This window comes from Balaenoptera physalus, assembly GCF_965194825.1.
Source record: "Balaenoptera physalus genome assembly, chromosome: 1".
Lineage (NCBI taxonomy): Eukaryota > Metazoa > Chordata > Mammalia > Artiodactyla > Balaenopteridae > Balaenoptera > Balaenoptera physalus.
In genome coordinates this window covers 32,711,080-32,720,591 of record NC_138882.1, presented here as the reverse complement: position 1 = coordinate 32,720,591, position 9,512 = coordinate 32,711,080, and positions in this window count along the sequence as shown.

Here is a 9,512-nt window from a genome sequence, read left to right as displayed (position 1 = left end):
TATCATGTTATTTCCCTGCTTAAAACCCTTCAAAGGATTCCCACCCTCTTTAGGATGTGAGTCAACCTCCCCAACATGGTCTCATAGAAAATGTATGGCCTGACCCTTGCTTACTTCTCAAGATTCATTTTTCTCTATTGCCTCTGACTCTCACACCTTCCTCCTTCTCCTCCACGTCTTTGTACCTGCCGTTCCCTCAGCACAGCACACTGTTCCTTTCTCTCTTTGCCTAATTAACTTATACTCATATTTCAGGTCTCAGTTTAAATATACTTTCTTGTAGGGAGGCCTTTCCTGATGCACTCTTGCTCCCATCAGTGACTAGTCTACCCCATTGCACAACTCCAAGGGGTGAAATTTGTGTTGTATTATGTGTGAATGGTGCCCCCAACATTGTGCAATGCAGTGACCAGGCACACACACTTGGTTCCTCAGTGTCATTTTTTACTTGTCTTCCCTCCTGAGGCTGCAAGCTCCATGTCTGATTCTCTGCTATATGCCTGGCACACAGGAAGAACTCAATCAATACTTGTTGAATTAATAAATGAGGTGTAAGAGAGAAATGACTGTCTTAGTGAGTGAATACAAGAAAAAAAAGTGGGAATGGAAAAGATCCTGAAAACCACAACTTTTACAGAATAATTTGAGTAACTGAAGATAGTTAGCCTGAAGAAATTAAGACTAGAACAGGTAGAATAGCTGCCTTCAATATTTGAAAGGCTATCCATGTGAAGATGAAATATGTTTATTCTATTTTATCCCAGAAAATAAAAGTGAAACAACTGAAGGCAAGTTATGGGGAAACAAATTTGGGCCTGATAATAAAATTCAAATAACTTTTCAATAATGAGAGCTGTCCAGAAATGAAACAGATGGCACACAAAGTGATGGGTTCTGCCTTATTGCAAATGTTGAAGAATAAGCTTGAGGTCCATCTGTTAGGATCAATGTGGGTGGCAGTTGGGCAGTTGGACAAGAGAGCCTTTGAAGGTGTAACTCAAAATGTTTGTGATTTTATGACTAAAGAGAAAGTTTTCTTTTTCATTGAACACAAGCATTTATTTAATGCTTTCTCTGTGCTTGACGCTGTTGGGGATATAGGACTGTCAAGACCCTGCACTCAAAAGTTCACAGTCAGGTTGGAGGAACAATGTCAAGTTTATAGGAAATAACTAGAAGACAAAATCTTTCAGACTATCATCAGTTGTCTAAACATGTGATACAGAGGTTTGGTCAATGAGTGGAGTAAGAGTGTGGTCTTCCATTGTGGTAGAAGGCTTCATAGAAGAAGAATCATCTGAAAATGCCCTTAGAGGATGGGAAAGAGCTGTAAAGGAGGTTCCACCTCAGGAGAAAGGAGGTGAGATGGTAGAGCCCTGTGAGAAAGGCAGATGTGGGCAAGATACATAAGCTGGTGCTCCTCACACATTTCATTCCTGGCATCAGAGTGTGGACTTAGCTCTGCAGAGCTCTGGTTTCCTTAGATGAAAGCAGTCAGAAGGTGGGATGAGGGCTGGCTTAAAAATTTGCTAAAACTCAGGATTCATGTCCTGTGGTGAAAGGGAATGAACTCCTTGCCTATCCTGAACTCCGTCAAATATTGGGGGTTCAGTGGATGAGTCAGAGGTGACTTAGCCACCCATAAAGAGGAAGCCTCAAGATTGAAGGGGATAAGGGGAGCCTCAAGATTGAAGTGGCTGAACTGTTTATAGCACGAGTTCATGCATATTTTTCATACAGATTTTGGCTGCAAGTAACCTAAAACCCAAATAACAGTGACTTAGTCAAAAGGAAAATTATTATCTCACATATTGAAAATTCTGAAGTAGTTCCCAGAATTTAATTGGTTAATTGATCGATTGGTTAATTCATGGATTTAACAAAGTCATCAAGGACCTAGTTCTTTCCATTATTCTGTTTGCTATTTTCTGCTTGTTGATTTATCCTCTTAGGCTGAGTCCCCTCTTGGTCTCAGGAAGGGCTCAGATATTCCAGGCTGCAAATGTGGACAACAACCAGAGGCAGAAAAAACCCAGTTTTCTTGCTTTTAAATGTAAGATACAGTCATCCAGACAGTGTGGTACTGGCGCAAAAATAGAAATATAGATTATTGGAACAGGATAGAAAGCCCAGAGATAAACCCACACACATATGGTCACCTTATCCTTGATAAAGGAGGCAAGGATATACAATGGAGAAAAGACAGCCTCTTCAATAAGTGGTGCTGGGAAAACTGGACAGCTACATGTAAAAGAATGAAATTAGAACACTCTCTAACACCATACACAAAAATAAACACAAAATGGATTAAAGACCTTAATGTAAGGCCAGACACTATAAAACTCTTAGAGGAAAACATAGGCAGAACACTCTTTGACATAAATCACAGCAAGGTCCTTTTTGACCCACCTCCTAGAGTAATGGAAATAAAAACCAAAATAAACAAATGGGACCTAATGAAACTTAAAAGCTTTTGCACAGCAAAGGAAACCATAAACAAGATGAAAAGACAACCCTCAGAATAGGATAAAATATTTGCAGATGAAGCAACGGACAAAGGATTAATCTCCAAAATACACAAGCAGCTCATGCAGCTCAATATCAAAAAAACAACCCAATCCAAAAATGAGCAGAAGACCTAAATAGATATTTCTCCAGAGAAGACACACAGATTGCCAACAAACACATAAAAGGATGCTCAACATCATTAATCATTAGAGAAATGCAAATCAAAACTACAATGAGGTATCACCTCACACGGGTCAGAATGGCCATCATCAAAAAATCTACAAACAATAAACGCTGGAGAGGGTGTGGAGAAGAGGGAACCCTCTTGCACTGTTGGTGGAATGTAAATTGATACAGCCACTCTGGAGAACAGTATGGAGGTTCCTTAAAAAACTAAAAATAGAACTACCATATGACCCAGCAATCCCACTACTGGGCATATACCCTAGAAAACCATAATTCAAAAAGAGTCATGTACCAAAATGTTCATTGCAGCTCTATTTACAATAGCCAGGACATGGAAGCAACCTAAGTGTCCATCATTGGATGAATGGATAAAGAAGATGTGGCACATATATACAATGGAATATTACTCAGCCATAAAAAGAAACGAAATGGAGGTATTTGTAGTGAGGTGGATGGAGTTAGAGTCTGTCATACAGAGTGAAGTAAGTCAGAAAGAGAAAAACAAATACAGTATGCTAACACATATATATGGAATCTAAGGAAAAAAAAAAAAGGTCATGAAGAACCTAGTGGCAAGACAGGAATAAAGACACAGACCTACTAGAGAATGGACTTGAGGATATGGGGAGGGGGAGGGGTAAGATGTGACAGGGTGAGAGAGTGGCATGGACATATATACACTACCAAATGTAAAATAGATAGCTAGTGGGAAGCAGCCGCATAGCACAGGGAGATCAGCTCGGTGCTTTGTGACCACCTAGAGGGGTGGGATGGGGAGGGTGGGAGGGAGGGAGACACAAGAGGGAAGAGATATGGGAACATATGTATATGTATAACTGATTCACTTTGTTATAAAGCAGAAACTAACAGACCATTGTAAAGCAATTATATTCCAATAAAGATGTTAAAAATAAATAAATAAATAAAGGTGGTCATGGAGATTTCAAAAAAAAAAAAGAGTCATGTACCAAAATGTTCATTGCAGCTCTATTTACAATAGCCAGGACATGGAAGCAACCTAAGTGTCCATCGACAGATGAATGGATAAAGAAGATGTGACACATATATACAATGGAATATTACTCAGCCATAAAAAGAAAAGAAATTGAACTGTTTGTAGTGAGGTGCATGGACCTAGAGTCTGACATACAGAGTGAAGTAAGTCAGAAAGAGAAAAACAAATACCGTATGCTAACACATATACATGGAATCTTAAAAGGAAAAAAAAGGTTCTGATGAACCTAGGGGCAGGACAGGAATAAAGACGCAGACGTAGAGAATGGACTTGAGGACACGGGGATGGGGAAGGGTAAGCTGGGATGAAGTGAGAGAGTGGCATGGACATATTTACACTACCAAATGTAAAACAGATAGCTAGTGGGAAGCAGCCGCATAGCACAGGAAGATCAGCTCGGTGCTTTGTGACCACCTAGAGGGGTGGGATAGGGAGGGTGGGAGGGAGACTCAAGAGGGAGGAGATATGGGGATATACGTATGCATATAGCTGATTCACTTTGTTATACAGCAGAAACTAACACAACATTGTAAAGGAATTATACTCCAATAAAGATGTTAAAAATAAAAATTAAAAAATAAAAGGAAAGAGGAAAAAAAAAATGAATAGGCACAGAATTTATTATCCCATTCCTACAAATAAAGCCTGGGTTATTGTAGAGGCTGAGGGAACACATTCCCTTTGGTAACTTATTCTAGGGATTAATCAAAAATAAAAAATAAAAAAGAGTGAGAAACACATGTCCCTGTAGTCCCTCAGCCAACCTCATATTTCTTTGACCAAGTTATATCACAGACCCTTTTCTTAATCAGTTACTGGACAGGGGAAATAAAATTACCATGGGAGGGGCCCAGCTCCCTTGAAGCACACAGATGCCTGACATCTGAACAAAATAAAGGTTCTTTATCAAGAGAGAAGGGAAGAATGACAGCCAACGGTAGCTGCCACATTTCCTTCCTGGTTAGGATGTTAAGTTCTTTCAGTTTAATGGAGAAAAGGGAGAGATGACCTGGCCGGTACAACTTGGCTTGCCTGAGCTGGGTTCCTTGTCAGGATATGCTGCCTATGCTAGGTACCTGTGGTTGGGACATTGTTGGGGCCTGAGATTCTAATTGGAGCAATGGGTTGTGGGTTCAACCCCATGGTCTTTAAGGCAACTCACAGTCCTTACTGTGGGCCTGGTATTGTGCTAGGCCACTAGCACAGTATTTCACATAATCCTCATCTTAATATGCAAATCAAGGACTATTTTCCCTACCTTCAGATAAGGAATTGAGATTAGCCAATTTACCCAAGGTCAACAGTAAGTGGTAGAGTGGGGATTTGAAATCAGGTTAGTCTAAGTATAATATATGTATATATATATATATTTTTAAATAGAAGTATAGTTGATTTACAGTATTGTATTAGTTTCAGGTATATAGCAAAGAGATTCAGTTATATATATATATATATATATTTTTTTTTTTTTTTTTTTTTTTTTCAGATTCTTTTCCATTATAGGTTATTACAAGCTATTGAATATAATTCCCTGTGCTATACAGTAGGCCCTCGTTATATATATATTTTTGGCCATGCCACGCAGCTTGTAGGATCTTAGTTCCCTGACCAGGGATTGAATCTGGCCCCCAGCAGTGAAAGCACTGAGTCCTAACCACTGGACTGCCAGAGAATTCCCAGTAGGCTCTTGTTATTTATCTATATTATATACAGTAGTGTGTATCTGTTAATCCCAAATTCCTAATTTATCCCTCCCTCTCCGCTTTCCTCTTTGGTAACCATAAGTTTGTTTTCTATGTTTGTGAGTCTGTTTTGTAAATAAATTCATTTGTATTTCCATTTTAGATTCCACATAGAAGTGATATCATATAATATTTGTCTTTCTCTGTCTGACTTACTTTACTTAGTATGCTAATCTCTATGTCCATCCGTGTTGCTATGAATCGTATTATTTTATTCTTTTTTATGGCTGAATAGTAGTCCATTGTGTGTGTGTGTGTGTGTGTGTGTGTGTGTGTATATATATATATATATATATATATATATATATATATATACACACACACACACACACCACATCTTCTTTATCCATTCGTCTGTTGATGGACACCTAGGTTGTTTCCATGTCTTGGCAATTTTAAATAATGCTGCTGTGAACACTGGGGTGCATGTATCTTATATTTCTACCATTTGTATCTTACTACCTCTTTCTTCTAATTTAGAGTTTCCATGAGTCTGGGAATAAGCTTGTCTGTGTGTGATTTAGAACCTTGCTTCTCAAAGTGTCTTAGGCTAAGAACCAGATTGAAGAATAAATTCCAATCCATTATGGATCAACATTTTTACAAAATACAATAACAAGAATTACTAGGAAAATGAAATTAAAAAGTTATAAAAAACATACAAAATACAAACCCTATTTTCAATGATTCAATCTAGCAAACAAAAAAATACCCTGTCAAATTGCTATGAAGTTTTTTAAGCACTTACTCTTCATTTCTTTTCTTCCCTTGCCACAGTCTGGTCACTGTTGGTAGACCGACAACGGTCTTCAGGTCACCCAGAGCAGCACTGATTTAGACAGCTTTCTGCCTCCATTCTCTTTCCTAGACTGCAACTCAGAATGTTTGATGCTTGGAGGCCTCAGCCAAGATGAGGATGGGAGAATTACTGGTTGTACAGTTGAGCCAAACATCAGAGGAAGAGATTAGATTTTGCACTGTTGTTTTCATGGGGCCTTCACTTTTCATCAACAGACAAATTATACTTGGGAAAACACTTTCTTGATGGTGATTTTCTGTCCTCCTGTTGTGTAGGAAAAATTGATACACAATGATAATATGTGAGATAGAAGAGACCCTGAGGGGGTAAAGAACGTGCACACCAGAGGAAAGATCTGTGTTTGGAGGTTCCCAGTTGGATGTGTCATTGGATGATGATTCATCTTGGCAAAAAAATATACGCTTCTTGATTTGAGTGACTCTAGGGTTGTGTGTGGTTAATACTTGAACATCGTTATTTTTCTGACATAAAAATGACTTCAATCTGGTGAGATATATTTACAAATATATGGGTCCTTTTATTTATTAGGAAAGTCCAAGAAATCTATATTAGGGACTCTTCTAAGAAATGTAGATCTCTTGTCCTCTAAGATTTGGAAAATCTAAAATGATCATGTGTCCAGTGTATGAAACTCTGAGAACTGTACGTATGTGGAAATAAGAATCCACCAGGCGCTCCAGGATGCTCAAACATCTTCCACTTCTCCCTTTCATTCTCAGCAGAACCTCCAGTCCATTGCCTGGCTTATCTACATTACCTCTTTTTATCAGTTCTCTCCTGTCTTTGTTTCCCTCATTATTCAACTTTGAATCCTGGATCCATCTTTCCAATCAGGCTCTTACCTGTATTCTCAACGCCCTCTTCCCTTTGTCCTTTTGTGATATTCATGGGGCAAAACAATTCTACCTTCTCTATGCTCACCCCAGGCTGCCAAGAGAATCCTGAGAAAGATTACATAACCTGGCAGACCACTTCAATTCATGCTCACCTATTTCAACTGAGCTCAGCACTGCCTGGAAATCTGCCACATTTCTCGAGAGTTGTTTGCATTCCACATTTTTGCCAACATCATTTCAAATCTTTGTTTCTCTCCTCAAACTTCCTTGCATTCTCTCGTCCTTACTGACTTTTGTCAGAGAAAATAGAAACCATCTGATGGAAACAACCTCAACTTCCTGACAACAAATCTTCAAACCAAACTGCTTCTGTACCCACTGTCCCTACTTCCTTCCTGTTATTCAATGAAGGAGTTCCTCCTCCTTTCAAGAGCCCCCCTTCCTTTTACCTGCATCCTACCTTTCCTGCTTTCTGAAGAATCTGTCTTTATCAGTTCTCTCATCTCTCTCCTCTGTCTTCAACTTCTTTTCCTCCTCTATTGGCCCAACATCTTGAAAGAGCTGTCCACACATGTCATCCCACTTTTCCACCTCCCATTTATACAACCATCTATCTCCCATCTCCCACTATTCCCCTGCACTATTCTTGATAATGTCACCAGTGCCCCTACTTGCTATATTCAGTAGGGGCTATTTTGTCTTGATCTTATTTCACCTCCCAATAGCATTTTATCCAGCCAACCAATCCTTTTTCTTAGAAATAGCTTCTTTCCTTGTCCTCAGGGATACCACTCTCTCCTGGTATTTCTCTTTACCACTCAGGTCACTCTTTCAGGTTGTTTTTACAGCATCTCCTGCTCTGAATTATAAATATCTGGCTTTTCTGGGGCTTGGTTCCAAGCTCTCTTCTCTTGTCACTCTACACTCTTCCCCTTGGTGATTTTCTCCAGCCCCAGGATTTCACTTTCCACCTCTATAGCAATGACACCCAATCTACTGTGCTTTATCTCCAGACTACATCTCTCTGTCCAGCTGACCACTCTGGACATATTCACTCAAAGTCTCAGAGGCACCTCTAATTCAATGGGGCCAGTGTAGAGTGTACCTTCCCCTCCAAACTGGCTTCTTCTCTACCCAGTTGTTCAGGCCAGAAACCTGAGGTTCATTTTGGTCATCACCTGCCATCACCACTCTCATCTAAGTAGTTGCTGAATATCTGATCACTTGCACTTCTCTCAATTCCTATTTCTTACCACCTTAGTTCAGACTGCAATTTCCTCTTGTCTGGACTGCTAGCAAATGGTCCCTAAATATGTATTCAGAAAATACATATTTTCCTCTCTACTTAATAGCCTTCAATGGTTTCCCTTTGCTATTTTTTTTTTCCTCTCCTTATAAGACTTTTATTAATGCCAGACATGAAATAGTAAAAGCGTAGTGAATTGTTAAACATCTGCACGGTTGTGGATACAAACGTGGTTTGAACGGGGCCCGAGGAGGAGGCCTTGAGAGGGCGGAAGCCAGGCCTAAGGGGAGCCATCAGTCTCGACCCGGACCCAACGGCCACGACTCAGCTGCTGCTTGCTGCGTGGTGAAGTGGCCTGGGCACTGAGTCCCCAGGGTCACACCATGCGCTTGTAGCCAGGCTGTGTGCTGGGCCTCAGGGCTCCTCCCTCCCCAAGGAAAGCTTAACTCCCAACGTTTCTGGGCCTGTGGACTTAGGCTTGAGACCCTTTGGTCCCCCTTTCTGCATGAGAAAACCCCTGATCTGGAAGTATTTCCTAATGAAAGGAGACGGAAGGAAACGGAGCAAAAAGGAGCTACAGAAAATAATGCGAGATTAATTGCTGCACTGTCCTGTTGATTCTCAGATCTTCTAGAAAGGTGTACTCTGCGCAGTGTACAGACATGCCATGTGTACTTGACTTGGAGTGGTATCTGGGATCATTTCTGTTAAAAAAAACAAAAATCCCTCAGACCCCATCAGAATCATAGCCCTCCATTACACGTGGATTACCTCTGCCGGAAAACAAGATTTGGCCGGCATCGTTGTGATTTACGGTGCCTTTCTCAGGAGCATATGCTGCCGTCAGCTCAAAACTACCTGTATTTTGTGTCCCTCAATCATTATGCCTTTGTGTAGCCATCCATTAGCAGTTTTATCAAAGCAAGACATAATCCCATACACCCTGGGAATCCCATACACCCAAGACATAATCCCACACGCCCTGGTGAAGTGATATTTTTTTAAATCCCTAATCACTTCCAAACAAGTCACACTGCTCAAGTGTCTATTGTTTCGTGCAGTAAGTATGTCCCTGGAAACGTTTTGTAGAAACAGATTTTTGTTTTTTGGTCAACTGGACGACATTTCACTGCCGACAAAATTTCAGCTGCCTTTACTA